This window comes from Panthera leo, chromosome B1 (assembly GCF_018350215.1).
Source record: "Panthera leo isolate Ple1 chromosome B1, P.leo_Ple1_pat1.1, whole genome shotgun sequence".
NCBI classification, from domain to species: Eukaryota; Metazoa; Chordata; class Mammalia; order Carnivora; family Felidae; genus Panthera; species Panthera leo.
Genome location: NC_056682.1, coordinates 121253097 through 121270714, shown reverse-complemented (window position 1 = coordinate 121270714; position 17618 = coordinate 121253097). Strand labels below are relative to the sequence as shown.

Here is a 17618-nt window from a genome sequence, read left to right as displayed (position 1 = left end):
AGTGACTCCTTTTCAAGGAATTGACTTGATCTGAATTAATTTTGTCCTTTTTTCCCCTTCCAGTTAGAACATCATACCTATGGTTTCACCAATATCCTGTTTTGAAATAGACTGTACTAACTCAGCTCAGATGCCACAGCTCTTTGAATAATAGAAAGAATGTCTTGTTTTCTCTATCGTTTACTTTTTAAAAGTTTTGATGGTTATTTATTTTTGAGAGAGAGAGTGTGCACGTGTGTGTGTGTGTGTGCACCTACATAAGCAAGTGTGTGTGTGTATGTGTGTGTGGTGCACCTACAAGCAAGTGCACCTACATAAGCAGAGAGGTCAGAGAGAGGGAGATAGAGGATCTGAAGTGGGCTCTGAGCTGACAGCAGAGAGCCTGATGTGGGGCTCGAACTCACAGACCCGCGAAATCATGACCTGAGCTGAAGTTGGACGCTTAACTGACTGAGCCACCCAGGTGCCCCTATCATCTATTTTTTTTTTTTTTACATAGGCTTCATGTCTAGTGTGGAGTCCAGTGTGAGGCTTGAACTCATGACCCTGAACTCAAGACCTGAGCTGAGATTAAGAGCAGAACACTTAACCGACTGAGGAACCCCGACACCCCTCTATCATCTAGTGATTTCTAGTGATGATGATACAAAGTTAATAATTTTCTTCATATGGTTTTGAAGTTTGTTTTACATTTACTGTCCTTATATCTAACTAAAAATTCCCCTTGCTTTCTTCTGTAGTGCAAATATCAAAATTTTCCACAATGGGTTCAGCCCTGCTGTTTCTTGTGCATACATTTATCTTGGCTGCAAGCAGTGTAACATAACTGTCCTTTATGTTCTGGGTACCATATTGTTTTATTAGTCCTACTCATGATTTTTTTTTCTGTAAATTTTCCAGTATTATGGAGTTCACGTCTAGCTGATAAAATTGTCTCCACTCTCTTTCAGGGAACAGGGTATACTTAGATGTAGCAATGCCATGTTTTAGTAAAATATGGACTATTCGATTAGCGTGAATCTCTTTCTCTCTTTTTAAACTTTGCTTTGGCTTCATGCCAATCTAGAAGTGACCATGGAATAAAAAAAGTCTTCACCAGTAACTGTTTTTCTTTTCTTAATGAGATGTGATAAAACATGATCTATATCTTTTAGTTCTGTGCATTTGACAATTCCTCAAAGACCTCAATCAAATCAATTATTCCATATGAAGTGGCCCAAACATTTAAAATAAAATTTTCTGTTTCATTTATTGTGGTAAAATGTATGCAACATAGAATTTACTATCTTAACCATTTTTAATTTTTTTAAATGTTTATTCATTTTTTGAGAGAGAGAGAAAGAGAGGGAGAGAGAGAAAGAGAGAGCCACGCATGAGTGGGGGAGGGGCAGAGAGAGAGAGGGAGACACAGAATTCAAAGCAGGCTCCAGGCTCTGAGCTGTCAGCACAGAGCCCCATGCAGGTCTTGAACACACGAACTGCGAGATTATGGCTTGAGCCTAAGTTGGATCCGCAACCGACTGAGTCACCCAGGCGCCCCTATCTTAACCATTTTTAAGTGTACACTTCAGTGGCATTAGAACATTCGCATTGTGTGCAACCATGACCACCGTCCATCTCGAGAGCTTTTCATCATCCCAAACTGAAACTCTGAACCTAGTTAAGCCATGACTCCCCATCTTTCCTGCCTCACCCCTGGTCACCACTATTTCACTTTCTGTCCCTATTGTACATACTTCATATAAGTGGAATCATACAATGTTTGCTCTTTCATGTAAGTTTTCCCTTTTTGAAAGGATATTGCAGCATCCAGCAGATGACTTGGACCCTTAAAATTGCTCCTTCACTTTCCTTCGGTTTCCGGTCAGCGGAATAAGGTGGGAGATTCATGAGGGCTTCCCCATTAGCCCCAGTGAGGTGATGCTTCAATTAACTTTGTCAAAGACAAATTCATTTCACACAGTATCAGACTGATAGAATATATCACACTCATATAAGAATACTTTTAAGCTCTTTGAGCCAAGGATATAAAAACATATTGAAATAATTATTAACTGAAATTGTTCTGTCTGCATCTTGAGTGTGTGTGTGCATGTGTATGTGTGTGTATCCTCATAAAGGAAAGGATTTTGCCTGGTAGCATTAATAACTAATCTCCATAAGCCATATTATAGTTTACAAAGGACATTTTCACGACCCCTTCCTATGAAACAGGAGCCTTGAAAAGGTTAACGTTCATTCCCATGTTTAGATGCTACAGTACAAGCTCATTGAGATTCACTCCCTTACATTCCCAAGGTAAGTTAAGTGGTGTTGCCGGGTCCTGAGCACAGTCCCATTGTGTTGGTCCCACATCCCTTCATCTCGCTAATTACCCGCCAGTGGCACAGGAAGCCACATCAGTGTGTGGAATCCCAGTCTGGTGCACTAATCAGCACACGCAGTGCTCTCCGTCTTTTAATTTGACCTTCCAGGAGACCTTTCCCTATGTCCAACAATCTACTACTCACTCTAAGGACGTGGCACTTGACCTACACATCGTGAGGTTCCAGGAGGGTCAGACACTTCCCTTGTCTGGCAAAGAACTTCCCTCAAGCTGCTATGCTTAAGGATCAGGAGCTCTTTTCTCTCACCAAAACTGGGTCACTTTACAGATAGTGGGGAGAGATAGTGTGGAACTAGTTCACAGTGGCAGCTGGCCAAGTTCTATTGCTGGCAACACGGATGGAAAATGGCCTATGTTAAAGTCCAACATGAAATTGCAAACAATTAAAATAATAATAAAAAGTGCTGCCAATGGTATGCTGAAAACCTTTCGAAATTTAAGGAACATAGTGCAGAGCATATTGGTTTACTTGATGATCTCTCGGCTCTGTGTGTCTGGTCAGTGTAGGAAACACAGCAAAGGGAAGGAGATATGAAGCAGAAACCTCAGCTCTGTGCTCTCTTAACTCTTGGAGACTCACATCCCCAAGAGGATCGTCAGAGTGGTTCTTAAATTAAAAAAAAAAAAAAATGTAGCAGAGCTGCTAAGTGTTTTATTTCTGAAACCCTCGCCGTCCATGACCATTGACAGATCATCTCCTGTAGGTCCTGCGAAGCTGCCAAAGCAGGGAAATGTGTTATGTTGCATGGATTCATCTCTCACTCCTCATTCGCTCCTATTTTCCATGGCACTTTGATCTTTTCTTGTTTTCCACTCCACATTGGTCCCTGTATATCCTGGGCCAATTGGCATGCTTCTGTTAAAGAAGGATTTTGCTAATAGTATCCTAGCTGTTCTGACTTCTCCTACACTGTCTTGTCCATCCTATCGCGATATACTGCTGGTTACTCTAAATCCTGCTGTTGAATCTTGCTGATACAAGCTTGACTGCCTAACTTTACATTCTTTACGTTATCTATAGATTTACCAAACATCTTTGTTCCAAAGAGTTCAAATTTTTTCGAAAAAAAAAATTGTTTTTATCAGATAACATTTTGTTTTAACAGTTTGACAAAAAGGTAACCATTAAGGGGCATCGGAGTGGCTCAGTTGGTTGAGCACCTGACTTCGGCTTAGGTCGTGATCTCACAGTTGGTGGGTTCGAGCCCTGCATCCGACTCTGTGGGGACAGCTAGGAGCCTGGAGCCTGGAGCCTGCTTCGGATTCTGTGTCTCCTTCTCTCTCTGCCCCTCCCCCACTTGTGCTCTGTCTCTCTGTCTCTCTCTCTTTCAAAAATAAAATAAAACATTAAAAAAATTTAAAAAAAAAGGTAACCATCAAGAATTTAGGCTAATGTGTTAATGTTGCCTACTGTGTTAAGGCTAGTTGAGATACAGGTTTTAGTTTGAAAAAGTAAATCTTATCAAGAGATACTTACCCGAATAGAATGGCTCAAAAGACTCTCCAAACTAGCTGTGTTACACTGCACAAATTACTAGGCCTGCATCAGAAATATTCTGCATCAGAAATAAGGAGTGGAAGATTCCACTTGCCTCTGGGCATTAAAATGCAACAATTCTTTGAATTTATAAAATAAAGAGCAAGTCTGGCATGCTGCCTGAGGACTGCTAGGACTCACATTTCAGATGCTCTTGGCTGTGTGTTTCTAGAAATCAATTTCCTCATTAGTCCTCCTTCAACTTATTTTGAAATTTAGCCTCTGAATTTTTTTCTGTCTTATTCCTCCCTGCAGCCCAGTTCCCCACATTTATTTCTAGAAACCAGCAGCTTCTATAGGTGCTTTAAAACAAAGCTGTATCAGCCACTGAGAGCTATACGTGGCATTATCAGAAAGAGAATTTCATAGAAGAATAACTTTGAAGGCAGTGAGCTTCTGGCCTTTGTTTTCTTTTTTAGCCCACGGAACCACTGTCAGACATAAATGCGATTTCTGTGCTTTGTTTGAGTTGGGTGACTCGGTTTACATGAATATTTTATCATTATACATTAACTTTATCTGGAACATGATTTTTTAACGAGTTCTGTTTGACTAAGAATGTTTTTATTATGCCCTAGGCTTCGCTTTTCTATGGAAATGTGTGCTCAGTGTTATAATAAAAAGATTAAAACAAAAGCACTTTATTTTGAAAGCAACTTTTCAACAATACTGTGTATAAGGCCCTGATAGAGTTTTTAGGCTTTTAATGTTTAGAGAGGTAGTTATAGGTTTGAGAGAACACTCTTCTATCCCACCGAGGCAGCATATCTGCTGTATTTCATAAAGGAAGATGTCTAGGCCTTAAATTAGGTAGCTTTGGACTTTAACCTCATGCTACCCCTTAGCTCAGCGCCATTGGATAAGTCATTTTACCTTAACTTTTCTCCTATAGGGTGAGGGCAGTAATAATTACTTCCCAAGATTAGAGCCAAACACCATCTAGCCCACGGGAGGCACCAAGCAAATGGTTTGGGGATGATTTTCTATTAAGAGATGAGGGAGATTTCAGTTCTTTAGCCTCAGGGTACCATATATTTGCTTTTCTTTTGGACTTGAAGTAAGAATTCACTAGGTACAATTATGCAATTTAACTACCACTTTAATAAATTTGTCTTTAAACGATACCTGCTAATTAATGGTTTCCTTCATACCTAAAACCAGCCTTTCATCATATCCCTAGCCTTAAAAATTAACTGTCAGCAAAGTGAGTTAGTGATTTATTAGATTTGTTTGTTTGTTTGTTTGTTTTTAGCTGAACAATGCTTCAGTTGAATTCTCCATTATATAACTCATTTTGCTTCTCTACTGGTTTTCTGATTTGAATCATGAACATTTCTCTCCTTCTCTCTCCTTCCTTCCTCTGTGCTTTTCTTTCTTCCTTTCATTCAACATGTATTTACTGAGGGTCCGTTATGGGCCCAACATTGTTCAGGTCCTGGGGAAAAAGTGAAAAAACAAACTAGGAGGTCTGTTTTAAATGAGATGTTCTGAGAAGGCCAACATTTAGGATAAACATTTTTTATATGACATTGGTTCTATTATTCTGTTACCTTTACCCAGAAGCTTCTGAAATGCTCCTGGTTCTTGAGCCATGTCTCAATTTTGAGGCTACATTTTCTAGACATATATGGCCACCTGGCTTTGTCTTAACCTCATCACAAATTCCATTTGATTGCTTTGCAAAACTGCTTGGGAGGTCACATATGCCAAAGGTGGCTCTACACACTTTTTCCTATAAACCCTTCCAGTTGAACTTGTCAACATGGACCGAGAAGCCATTAAGTGGGTGGATGTGATGGTTAATTTTATGTGTTAATACTGGGCATGGAATCCCCAGATATTTAGTTAACCATTATTTTTTGTGTATGTCTGTGAGAGTGTTTCTGGATGAGATTAGTGTTTGTTTTTGTTTTCTTTTCCAAGGTTTTATTTAAATTCTAGTTAGTTAACATATAGTGTAACATCAGTTTCAAGGGTAGAATTTTGTGATTCATCACTTACATACAACACCAAGTGCTCATCACAAGTGCCCTCCTTAATACCCATCATCCATTTAGCCCTTCCCTCCCATCCACCTCCCTTCCAGCAACCCTTGATTTGTTTACTATAGTTAAGAAAGTCTCTTATGGTTTGCTACCCTTTCTCTTTTTTTTCTTTCCTTCCCCTATGTTCACCTGTTTTGTTTCTTAAATTACACAGATGAGTGATATCATTTGTCTTTCTCTGACCGACTTGTTTCACTTAGCATAATACACTCTAGCTCCATTCACATTGCTGCAAATGGCAAGATTTCATTCTTTTTGAGGGCTGAATAATATTCATTGTATATATATACCAGTTCTTCATTATTCATTCATCAGTCAATGGACATTTGGGCTCTTTCCATAATTTGGCTATTGTTTGTAATGCCACTATAAACATTGGGGTGCATCTGCCCCTTTAAATCAGTATTTTTGTATCTTTTGTGCAAATACCTAGTAGTGTAATTGCTAGGTCATAGGGTAGTTCTATTTTTACCTTTTTGAGGAACCTTCATACTATGGGTATACCAGTTTGTATTTCCACCAACAGTGTAAGAGAGTTCCTTTTTCTCCACATCCTTACCAACACCTGTTGTTTCCTGTGTTGTTCATTTGGGATTAGCATTTGAATCTGTAGACTGAGAAAGCAGATTGGTCTTCATAATATGGGTAGGCATCATCCAAGCCACTGAAGGCCTGAATAGAACAAAAAGGTAGAGGAAAGGAGAATTTACTCTCTGCCTGACTGCTTGAGCATGCGTATTCATTTTCTATCTTCAGACTGGAACTTCCATCATTGGTTCTCCTCTTCTCAAGCCTTTGGACTTGAACTGAAACTATATCACTGACTTTCCTGGACCTTCAGCTTGTAGAGCAGATCATAGGACTTCTCAGCCTCCATAAATGTGTGAGCGAATTTTTTCTCTCTCTCTCTCTCTCATGTGTGTGTGTGTGTGTGTGTGTGTGTATGTGTGATGTATATATTACCAGTTCCCTTCTTGCCACCATGATGGAAATATGACCCAGACTTGGAAAATTCTGGTACCTTACATCCTATGCCTTTACAAGCTGATAAAATCTTACGAAATGGGTATTACTATAATTTACAGATGTGGAAACAAGGTCAGAGACATTATGTAAGTTGCTCAAGGTCATCAGCTAATAAGAGGCAAAGCCTAATTTCAATGCCCATGTTCTTTCCACTGTTCCACATTACCATTTATATCATAACGCTTGTTTTAGAGAGCATGACTATTGCTTCAGATCCCGTAACTGAGATGATTGGCAATACTTCTTTTCTAGCTACCTGAGACCTTGTACGTTTAGCCAGAGCTCCCATTAAACTGAAAGATGAAGTTGAATCAAATAATCATGAAAAAATGAATGTGAACAAACTTTAAATAGTAAAACTTCATTAACATAAAACGGGGATTATAAAGCAATGGCAGTAGCCATATGTTATTTTTGTTTCCTCTGCATCTGTTCTTTCAGGAAATTGCCCTACTCCCCATGTGGTTCTGGACATATTTTCAATCAACTCACTTGGCATCCAGGTGCCAGCACCCCCAGCTCCCTTCCTGCCACAGTGATGAAAATGTGACCTACTCTTATATCCCAGGCTACTTGATGCCTCTGAAGAGTGGAGTCATGACTGAAGGAAGGTCAATGAAAATCTTTTGCCAGGACTGGTATATAGATGTCAGGAGAGGAAAATTGATTTTGGTTGAAGGGCATACATTTCTACTGATGCTAATCATTTTTTTGAAACATAAGGACTACAGTATGATATATAAACACATGTATGTACATAGAATATACGTATATAAACATATATCATATTTCTGCCTCTCTCTTTCTCTGCCTAGAGACCTAAACAAATTCTGATTAATAGGGGCATTTCAAGAGGCCATGGAAAGAGGGGGAGTTTAGAGGTTATGTCCTGAGCTGATGAGAAAAAATGAGGTCTAGAAAGTCTAAATGCATGCCTGGATTCATGGATCCAGGGTTAAAATTTAAATCAGTATCTTATTTTGTTGTTATTTCAATCAAACTACACTGCATTAATCTTTCAGAGGTCCACTAAGTTTGCCTGAGTTGGTAGGGGAGGTAGTGAGTATTTATCATATTCAGGGAGCTGTGCTAAGTGTTGCAAGCAAAAGATGATCCCTGGTCTCATGGAGTTTAAGACAAACCATGAGAGCTGCTCTGGTGCCTGTTATGTTCCAGGCATTATCAAGGCCCAGGCAGGATAGGGTCTAAAAATAGGATTTATTGCATATATTTCAAATCAATGATTTTGTTTATTCATTCTTTTTAAGAAAATGTTCATTTAATTTGAGAGAAAGAGAGCATGGGAACATGCCTGCACCCTCAAGTGGGGGAAGGGCAGAGAGAAAGGGAGAGAGAGAATCCTAAGCAGGCTCCACACTGTCTGTGCAGAGTCCAACACAGGGCTCACTCCCACCAACCATGCAGGGCTCGGTCCCACCAACCGTGAGATCACGACCTGAGCTGAAATCGAGAGTCGGTCGCTTAACCTACTGAGCCACCCAGACACCCCTTTTTTATTCATTCTTGAATGAAGATGTGATGATATTACAGGATACCCAGACATCACTGAAACCGGAAAGTAGGATGTTATGGTGAACATCCTGCATTTGATTCTTGCTCTCTTGTAGATTGCATTCTTGCTCTCCTGTAGATTGCATTCTTGCTCTCTTGTAGATTGCATTCTTGCTCTCCTGTAGATTGCATTCTTGCTCTCTTGTAGATTGCATTCTTGCTTCATCTTGGCAAGATGAAGCTTCTAAACACAGAATTATTTACATAAGTAGGAAAATAATAAAAGTACTTATGTTATATTTGCATGTGTTGTAACAATCCTGTGAGCTAGTAACTGGTTCCTGCCCACGTTCCAAGTCTTAGGAGGCTTTGTAGCATCACCTGATTTTCAGTCATCATTCGTGTAGGAGTCCAACAAAGCGTGCATGGTGGCTGCTTTTTAATATTATGGTTATATCTGCATTAACGGTGACAGTTATGTATTCTTACCCTTCAAACAAGAATTTTGTAAATCTCCGCTCAGATGACCAGCCTACTGTCCATAGCAACCCTAAGTTGGATCTAAGTCAATCCTTTTCCATTTCTGTGCCAGCTGTTAGGCTACAGAAGAGGAGACACATATAATTTGTGGACTTCACACCCATGTAGCATATTTCTACTGAGGAATTCAAGGCAGTCTGGATTTTTATTCCTTTTAATTTAAAATAACCCTGAACTTTAAGATGGAAGAGGTAGTTTTCTTGTCTACTAAATGGAGAAGGTACCTGAGCACAGGGTACCTTACTTCATGCTATGGCTCTGTTGCTGAAAAATGATACCTAAGCTGGATGCTTGCAAATCAAGCAGGGGAGAGTGGTGATAGAGGTTGCAAGGTAAAGAGATTATATAGTGAAAATGCTAATAAAACATACTATCCCTCTATTTAAGTTTTACTTAGAAATTCAGCTTTATGTACATTTGGCCTAAGGAAATAAGACGCGTCTAAACTACATTTCTTGGACTAGAGGTGTTAGTAGAAGCTTCAGTCTGAGGCTCCTTGTCCAGGATTTTGTTGAGATGTCAGTGGCATTTGTCTGTAGAAATAAAAGCTTCTTATTCTGGCCAACAAGATTTTTCAAAATCAGGGCATCACCTATACTTCCAATCGTATTTTTCGGGTACTGACTATTTTTATATAAATAAATATATAAAATATATGCATTGTTAGTTCTGCAGGCCCCAATTCAGCAGATTGGCAGGTAGTATTGAAAAGCTGTGATCCCTGCACTCCTCTGGCTCTCCATCTATAAGTATGAAGTTTGGCATGTATATATGGAACATCGTTCTTCTGGAATAGGAATTATTCCATCTCTCTAAGCATTAACTGCCTGGTGTGAGCCCTTGAGTGCCCAGGTGTTCACAAACATCTGTCTTTTCATGCCCCTTGAGAATCTGCCCTGTATTTTCCTGTTGCACTCGAGCCAACTTAGAACCCATCCCTTTCCAGCCAATCTCTTCTCCCTGGTCTTTTGTTCTTTCTTCTTCTGTTTCTGATTTGCCCTGATAATCTTTCTCAATTTTCTGCCTCTAAATGCATCCTAGCAACATACAGCTTCTTGTTTATACATTTTTCTTGTCTTTAGGACTTTGCTGATATTGCGCTTTTGCCTACAATGTCTTAGTCAATCAAACTTCCGCATCTTTGAAGACCCAAGTCAGATGTCAATTCTTCTAGAATCACTTCCTCAGTCCATAGCTTAGGTAAATTTTCTTCTTTTAGTCTTCCAAGGTAAACTGAATGATAATTTCTTGTTTTTTTAGTTATTTAGATCAGCTTTATGTAAGAATTTCCAACATGAACAACTCTTTTGTAATTAATTAATTAATTAATTAATTTAGAGAGAGAGTGAGAGAGCATAAGAGCAGGGTAGGGGCAGAGAGAGGAGAGAGAGAATCCTAAGCAGACTCCACACTGTCAGCGCAGAGCCTGATGTGGAGCTCCAACTCGCGAACCACAAGACCCTGACCTGAGCCAAAATCGAGAGTCAGACGCTTAACCGATTGAGCCACCCAGGCATCCCCAACATTAACAGTTCTTATAAAAAGCATCTGAGCACAGAACACAGAACTGCACCCAACAGCATTCTTATGGGTCGCTAGCAGACGTTAGGACTTCAACCCTTCTTTGTGACACCCCTAAGCTCCCTGGTGAACTCGACTAACAAGTACTCCTGCAAAGCACACCACAAGCTCAGTTCAAGTTCTCAGCCCACCAGCTTCAGTTTCTGTGAGGTGACCGCACTTACAGATCTGTAACAGAAAAGACCCCCTACCGCTCAGCCTTCACAGCAGTTGACAAAGGGGTGGGGGAGATACCAGTATCATTTCACTTAAGACATTCAACCAACACGGGGTATCTAAGAACAAAACTCACTGAAGGTCTCCAACAGATGCGGACGTCCTTTGAATGCAAAAAACATTCGTACGTTATTTGCTATCATTGCCATCTGCACACTCTGTCACCAAAGCCATAGGATTGAGAGATAACATCTCACCAAGTTGAAAAATATCCGTTATGCATGGGCTGCATGGCTCTCTCCTGTTCTTGCTCATACTGGCCTTTGAAGCCTTGGCACCGCCATCAATCCCACACAAAGTTTCAGAAGTTCATACAGCCTTCTGGTTCCATAGCACAGCCCTGTGTTCATAGCATTGATACGACTCCGTGAAATAAAGAGTAGCGGATAAAAATGGGACGCCCGCTGTCAAAGACACAGCCTGTGCAGGGCAGTGACAGATTCTTGATTCAGAAAGCAAGTAGACAGAGATATTCCCTTGGCAGAATATTTACAGCACTATTTGCAATGAAGAGCTTCCTCCACAAACATTTGAAATGCGATGAACTGCAAAGATTAAATGAAGGCTTCATATCGTACTTTTGCATATGAAGGGAGACAAGTGTGAAAAAAACAAAAGAACTAAACACGGTGACAGCGTGATCGCCAAAAAAGATTTTCTTAAGGAAAAAGTCTATATGGTGGGGTTCAAAGTAAAACAAGGAGAAAATAATGTAGTTCTAATCAGTGGTTTCCATTTTGAACATGCGAAGAATTCACTTAACAAGCACAGGGATAAAATATTATAGGAGAAACCTTTTTTTAAAAAAATTTTAAAAAGTTTTTTCTTAATATATATATTTTTTTTTTTTGAGAGCGCGCGCGAGAGAGAGGCAGGCAGAGGGAGAGGGAGACACAGAATCCTAAGCAGGTTCCAGGCTCTGAGCTGTCAGCACAGAGTCAGACACAGGGCTAGAACTCACAAACCAGGAGATCATGAGCCAGAGTCAGACACTTAACTGACTGAGCCACCCAGGGGCCCCTAAAGGAGAAACCTTTTGATATCAATTACAGTGTGTTGGTTCTTACCAATCGGGCAAATAGCAATTCACTTGTAAACATTCAATATTTCTACCTTTCGTAACAACACTTCTAAAAGTCCTTTAGCTTTTCCTCTTTTTCTACAGAAAAAGGTAAAAAAAAAAAAAATACTCCTGAATATACTCCACACTGAACAAACCAATTTTGAGAAGTCTTGGTACATCTGTATTTTACATTATGCTTAACATATGTTTGGAAAAATTTGAATTCCCGCCAGCCTATACCAACCCCACTGTCTACATTCCTCAGCCAGAAGATTTAGAATCCACACTTGAGCCAAAGCATCCACTGGAACCGCTGCCTGACTTTGCATGTAATGCAGAGCCCCAGCCAGTTGCTGCACCTGAATGAGAATTGCTTAGAGGAGTTATTTTCAGAACCAAAGGCCTGACTTGGCTCCCTCTGCATGTTACCCTGGATTCGGTTCTTACCCGATGGGCCTGAACTGGGGACGAACATGCCCATCATACCCTAGCAGCTCTGCGGTGCTGCTGGGGCTGCAGCGCCACTGCTGGATTAATGCTAGAAGCGCCAGAGTTCATCCTTGCACCCATATTCCTACCTTCATCGTTTCCCAAGCCAGCTCCACCCCCTCTCCTGTTACCAAATCCACCCTGATTCCCAAAGCCCCCTGGATTGCCACCAGATCTTCCACTTTTAACTGTCCGTTGCTGTTGTGCTTAAGTTCAGCATCGGTTATGTGGACACTGGGTCCTTTAATGATCAAGTCCCCTCCACAAAGAGACTGGGCCACCTGATCATCTGCCAATGTGGCAAAGGCAAAAGCCCCGAACGGTTTGGGAGTAAAGACACCGACCACCTCCCCGTACTGGCTGAAGAACTGCCGCAGCTCCTCAGCAGTCATGTCCCCTCACGACGTCCATCAGACACCTTCCTGCTTCTCAAAGTCTTCCGTGGGCTTTACTTAGAATTAGGAAGTTTATGGTGACACCTTCATCCAACCATCATGTGTCTCTGGCATTATTTTCACCTAGGTTTTATATTCCGGAAAATGAACAAAGCCAAACCCCTTTGAATGGCTAGTTTTAATGTCTTTCTTGACCTGAACCATAAGAACTTCTCCAAAGGCACTAAAATATTCTTTTAGATCCTGTTCAGTTGTTTTTCATGGGAGGCCCAACATTATTAAGTTAGACCTTTTCTGGACAGCTCTTTTCACTTGCCCTGCTGATAAAGCATCTGTCTCATCCATTTTTCTCTTGTTATCTTTGGGATAGTTGACAACATATACCAGATTCCCCCAGCCAGTACTGGGCCATGCAGAATTTCTTCTACCAGCTGCACACCTCTCATCCACTGAGACGCTGGATTGCTGTAGCGTGGTCCACATGCCCCTGGAAACTGGGCTGTAACCATGGAAAGCAGCAATGTCTCATCGTCTTCTGATGGTATTTCAACAGGCTCATCATTCTCATCTTCAGTTAACCGAATATATTATTTGGGTACAACATTGTATTTTTCCACTAGGCTGCTGCTAGGAATTCTGGCAAGGAATCCAAATTAGCAAGGGATCCAAGAGCATTCCAGCTACCCCTTCACTCCTACCGTAATTTCCTGTTTGTATATAGATTTCTTTTTAAAGAATTGTTTTAATGTGTATTTATTTTTGAGAGAGAGAGAGAGAGAAAGAGAGAGCAAGTAGGAAAGAGGAAGAGAGAGAGGAGCCACAGAATCGGAAGCAGGCTTCAGGCTCTGAGCTGTCAGCACAGAGCCCAACGTGGGGCTCGAACTCCTGAACTGTGAGATCGACCTGAGCTGAGGTTGGATGCTTAACTGACTGAGCCACCCAGGTGCCCCTATATACTTCTAATAAGATTCTGTTTCAGTCCCATCCCATTCCCACCCTACTAGCCTGTGAAATACCTCAAGATAAGGGCCAAAGCATTCATCTTTGTATGACTAATACTCTAAGATATTGTTAGACTTTCAGTAAATGTCCCCTGGATGACTGAATGCTCCTTGGATTCCTAGTCACTAGCTGGGGTCTTTATCAGCCTGGAAAATGTTTTCTGGAATCATGACTCTTGTTCATTGGCTATGAGTCTTTACCATGGACTCTCCCCTCAAATCAGACAATGCAGAATGGGGCCACATTAGAGAAGATCCAGCTTCACCATTTCCTCATGAATGTTATGGTATGCCAGGGCCTTTGAAGAGGGGGGTTGGGGTTACTAGGAGAGAGTTTCCTTTGGCTTGTCTCTGTGGTCTGTATCCACTCATTTCTGTATGAGGCCCATTTTTGGGTACCCAGCAGATCCTGATGTCAGAGACATATAAATTATAAGATAAACTGTTCCCTCCAGATGCCATACATGTTCTGATCTTTATACCCCCTTTTATATTATATCTTTCTGGCATGCTCTCCACCAACTTCTCTGTTTAACCAAACCCTACAAATCCAAATTTTATTTCAGGCTCTATCTCCTTTGTGAAGTATCTTTAAGCTTATATTAATCCCCTCTCCTTTTTACTCCTTTTGGTTTCTAGAATCCCAAACTTGTTCTCATCTTTCCTTTGTGTTGTCAGTTTCTACATACCTGTGCTGTCTTCTCAATAGGATTATCACCTTCTCCAAGGTGAGTGTTTTAACTTGGGAATGCCTAAATTTAGAACATGTGGGAACCTCAGTGACAGACCACAAGAGGGCAGGGGTTGGGAATGGCAGAATCAGGTCAGAGATAGTGGGGGGAGAAGTTGACCTGTCTACAGAGGTTGGGCTCTCAGAGGCCTTGGGGTTGGCCAGTGCTCTAAGTCCCAGAGATATGGGGAGGTCAGGGATGGTTCGTGCCAATGTTGGGATCTAGGAGTTCAATCTGCTGTGTGGAGTGGGGCAGTGTGAGGGACCCTGGGCAGCGGGATTTTATTGTGGCCTCAGTTAAACAATGCTCTCCTGTTAGGAAGCCGGTCAGGCTGTAGGAGCAGGGAAGAGTCTGGCAAAATCTAGGTAGAGTGGGAAGAAAGACTGCCAGATCAGTAGGAAACGGGGTTGGTCTAGTAAGTTGAGACAGAAGCCCAAACAACATGATGGAGGTGAGGAAATGGTGGGAGGAGGTGGAGCAAGGGAGAGAAGAGGAGGAAGGGAGATAAGGAAGGGGAAATGAGGAGTATGTAGAGAGGCTAGCAGTGTGAGAGAAGAGAAAGGAGAACTAGTTGAAGAGAGAAGAGAAAGAGAAGAAAAGGCAAATAAAAGTAAAAGAGAGGAAAGAGGGAAGAAGAGAAACAAGATTAGAAAAGGAGAAGCTAAGAGAAGAGAAGGAAATGGGGAGGCTTATCCCTGCACACCACCTGCCTGAATACAGGCCAACCCAACAGTCATGCTAAGAGGGTGGGTCAAGTTGCATTCTATCTCTGTAAAATCACTATCAACCTTTACCTCCCAAATAGCGACTTGGATGTGGACAACTGCCGTTTTTCTCTCTTTTTTTGTAGAGTGTGAATAAAAGCTTTTAAGAAAATTTGGCTGCATTTAATTTGCTTTCTATATACCTTCTCCACTGTGTGTACATTATTTTCATTAAGTGTACGTTGCATATATTGTACACGTATTCCTCATTGGGCACAAATGTGGCATGATTGCTATACAAACACAGCTTTGAAACTGATTTTCTGACTAACTCACTATACCAGCTGCTTCTAGCTTAACCACACTGTGACCAATAAGCTTTAACTCCTGTGTGCAGTTCTGAGTCTGCCTCAGTCACAACCAACTTGTAGGTTAGAGGCTGCTGATGCACTCCCTGGCCCCTTTAGAACTGGCTCATCACTGAACAGTGTCTAGATGACTGAGAAATGTGGTCACGATGCAGTTTTGACGGCCAAGTAAGAGCAGCATCAAGAGTCATTCATTCCCAGCACCCTCGCATGTTAGGTATGAAATAGATCAATGCAAGTAAAATAATACTTGCATGCAACATGAGGCTGCCGGGAGGAATGAAGGACATGCCCTTACAGCAGTAACTCGCACAAAGCATCCGATATCATCTACTATACTTTTATTTGTATTGTTACTGCTTTTGTGCTTACATTTCAACATGCAATATCTGGCCTGATCTTTACAGATGCTCTTAGGGCTGACAAAGCAGGCATTCAAGCCTTGTTATACTACTGGGGAAGCGGAGTTTGGCTCAGGTGATGCAGATACCCAAGGGGCCCCAGAAGTCCTCAGCTGCCTAGTGGAGTGCTCTTTGTACTCTTATGAGCTACAACCCCTTAGACCGGCTGAAGAAAAATGATTATTTCTATATCATTTCTAAATGGCCACAAAATAACATATGGTATGCCCTGACAACCCTCCAGTAAATGACTCTGTGTAGCTGTATATTGCTTGATATACTTTAAAAATTTTTAGTTTCAGCTGGGGTTTATTTCTGTGCTCTTTCTCCATTATCTTTCAACATTGGGAAAGTAATACTCAAAATTTTAAGGCTAAAGGGCCACTGGGAACAAGGGTTCAAAATAAAACTGGCTTCAAAACTGCTCCCAGTTTTATTAGTGTGTGTAAAACTGATATTTGGTTGTGCTTGTGTGTGGTTTCGAAGTTATCCCCTGTTGCAGTGAAAAGGCAAGGCGGTAAATCCAGGGGTAGAATCAGGACAGCCAATTTCTGGCTTGCTGTCTGACTCTTGACAAGTCGTTTAATATCCATGCCTTGTTATCTCCTAAATGCAAACTAGGGCAAGCACCAGGACAGGAATGGCATGGAACATTGTGATTACCAGCTATCAAAACATGTATTGGAACAATCTGTGCAGGAGCGACTTTTCCATATACATATCAGAATGTTAGATTAACAGGCTCACAGTTCAGATCCCCTCGGGACAATACCATTGAAGGCATTGGTTTGGGGTGTTGTACATAAATTCTTATGCACTGTCTGCTTTTGGGTCTTGGGGATTTTAGTAGGGGACATATTATGAGCATAGCCACTGTCTGTGATGGATACAGATGAATTCTCTCCTCCTGTGGCCTCCAAGGGATTGCTGAAGAAAATATTGAGAAACTACTTTGGGTTTAACTCAGACAAAAGATTTTCCTGCAAAAGACCTACAGGTAAGCACTGGCTGTGACTTGATGATACCTTTACTCAATGAGGTATTTCTGGCATATTTTAAATATGTGAAACCTGAAGGAATAAAGAAACGTAAGTCCAAAGAGATCGTATTTCTCTCCTATCCGTGTATTTCTTTGTCAACTTGGTCATGATGCCTAACACCCTTAAATAAGGGTTTTATATAATTCCGTTGAGAAACAGAGTAGTCTCCAACCTTCCATAATTTTAAAGATCCTCAGAATAATCATATTGGGATAAAATTTGCTCAGGGATTGATTCATATTTCAAATTTATGGTGCTCTTCCCTATTGATTTTCACTCCTGGGTGATCTCGTCTGGTATCATGGCTTCAAATACCATCGATGTGTTGACACTCCCATATTTATATCTCTGGCTTAGACCTTTCCTCTGAACTCCAGGTTATATACCCAGTTGCCTGATTCACACCTCCACTTGGTGTCTAAAATCTTCTTGAGCCTAACATGTCCAAAATAGAATTCTTGTTAACCCCCACTAAACCTGATACTTCCAAAGGCTTCTCCAACTCTGAATGGCAACTTCATTGTTGAGGTACTCAGTCCAAAAACTCGGTGCTATTCTTTCTTCCTTCCTATCTCACAGCCCA

General features: G+C 41.1%; 1 pseudogene; it reads right to left on the bottom strand.

The window, feature by feature from the left end:
* Positions 1–12158: 12158 nt before the first annotated feature.
* On the bottom strand, positions 12159–13374 carry LOC122218454 (annotated as a pseudogene).
* Positions 13375–17618: the final 4244 nt, after the last annotated feature.